Consider the following 2640-nt stretch of genomic DNA (forward strand, 5'->3'; position numbering starts at 1 on the left):
TCTATCACATCAATCAAATCCTACACTAATTCTCACAAACTTTATCCTCAAATCCACTCTCAATTACCCACAAATATACTCAAAGAAACAACAACAAAATTATCCTCAAATCCACTCAAATCATATCCCCCAAATCATCTCCCTAAAATCCATTTATAAGAACACAGTGTAAGTGTTTTGTTTTTAAAAACTATAGATATATATTATATTTAAAAAATAATATATTTATTAAAAAAACTGTAACTGCCTGCCAATGGTATAATTTTAAATTTAAATATTTAAAAAAAATCACACTGAAAATATAAGCTAACTCTCCACTAAAGAAATAATTATCTTTGCATTAATAATATAAAATATTAATATACCATTCAAGTAGATAAATGTGTGAGTAGATTTGAGAGTCAGTCAAGTGGAGGGACTTAGAAGATTTCGATGTGTCAAATAAGAAATAAATAAAGAGCAACTTGGATCCGCGTCAACTTCAAACTGACCCATGCTGAGTCATGTTGCAACTTTTATATTTTCTTAATATATGCAATACAAAGGATTATTTTTAAAATTATTAAATTTTATTTTTATTATGATTCAAAATAAATTAATAAATTATAAATAAATATTATACTATAAATAATGAGAATAAATATGATGTAAAATACGAGACATCAATTTGTTGTTAATAATGTTCATATTCGATAAAAAAAAATATCAACTTTAACATAAGTTTTCTGTAATTTTAAATTTTATATAAAATATTATTTTTAATAATTTTTTATTTAGTTTACTTTCAAATTGATGTCATCATTAATTATTTTTTTCTATATTATATTTAAATTTTTTTTATTGTATTTTATATTCACATATTCTAATTAAGTTTTTTTGACTTTTTAATCTTACATATTTTGTTTTCATCTTAAATGTGAATTTTTCTGATATGGTAAATGTATGTGAAAGTTATTTTGAAACATTAAAAACTATATTAAAAAGACATTATCATTTTACAATGTCTTTGAATTTTAAATTTCAAATTCAAACTTTGTTACATATGTTAAAATTAAAATGAAATAAAATAAAATAATAATAATTATTATTATTAGTATTAATATTATTATTATTATTATCAGAATTATTATTATTATTATTATTATTATTATTATTAATGTTATTATCATTGTTATTATTGATATAATTACTACTATTATTAAAAGAAGCGTATGTAAAATTTAAAAAATAAATTAGGTGATATTTATGTAAAAGTTATGGACATAAATGTATACTATATTTATTATATTAAATATTAAACTATATTTAATATATTAATTTAAATTTATAAAAATATAATTACAATTTAATATAATTTTTATTTTAAAAATTAAAAAAAATAATATTTTAATTATTTTTATGACAAATATGTATTTAAATTATTTATATATACATTTAATTAAATATACTGCATATATTTAATATATATTTAATTTATTAAGAATGACATTATTCTATTATTTACTTATTTGTTTTTATCATGTTTGTAATTTTTATTATTTATATTAGTATTATTATGTTATAATTTAATTATATTAATAAATATTATTGTGTATTATAATATATTATTATATTATTAAAAGTCATTAAATCTTTGAAAATGTTCGGCTTTCACATTTTGTTTGCATTTTTAAATGCCACCTGTTTTAAAATGTTAGAATTATACAACTTTGTTTTACCCGTTACACCTAAACTAAACATGACACTAGTTAAATATTAAATAATATATATAGGAGTTTGCTTAGTTCTTACATTTTAGCAATGTATCGGATTTTAGTAGACAAAAATATCTTAATATATCATAGATTTTAAGTTTTAAGGTTAAGAGTATATTAATAATTTTTATTCTCAAAATTAAAAAAAAAAAAAAAAAAAAAAAAACCCAAATCATTGCTCACCTTCCTCGCTCCTCTCAATCCTTTCTCTTTCTTTTTTCTCTAACATTTTCTTTGTCATCCCTACACTAGTCCTAACTGAAAAAACACTTTTAAACAATTTGTTTTTGTAAAGAATTGAGACATTGACATATTCACCTTCAGGAAAAAGATCATTCAAGATTTTTTCAATTTCATCATTTTCACCAACCTCTCTAATCTCAAATCATTTACGGATATTGAATCATCATCTCTAAAAAAACTTCCAGGCCAATTACCAATTCCTTCAAATGTCATTATGCTTGCGAAAATTAGATAAAATTAGATAAAACAAAAATTATAAAATGAAAACTCATTATAAAATCAATCTTTTGTAAGAAATTGTTTAACGGGGAGTGTTTCTGATTTTTTTCTAGGCCAATTACCAATTCCTTCGGATGTCATTATGCTTGTAAACATTAGATAATACAAAAATTATGAAATGAAAACTCGTTATAAAATCATTTTTTTTGTAAGAAATTGTTTAATCGTGAGTGTTTCTGATTTTTTCAGTTAGGATTATAGTAGTTATGACAAATAAAATGTTGGAGTGAGAGAGATGAAAGAGAAAGGGTTGAGCGGAATGAGGGAGGTGAGTAAGGATTAGGGGTTTCTTTTTTTTAGTTTTTGAAATGAAAATTATTAAAATACCCTTAACTTTAAAACTTACTGTATTAGGATATTTTTG

The sequence above is a fragment of the Vigna radiata genome, unplaced genomic scaffold (genome assembly GCF_000741045.1).
Source record: "Vigna radiata var. radiata cultivar VC1973A unplaced genomic scaffold, Vradiata_ver6 scaffold_184, whole genome shotgun sequence".
Lineage (NCBI taxonomy): Eukaryota > Viridiplantae > Streptophyta > Magnoliopsida > Fabales > Fabaceae > Vigna > Vigna radiata.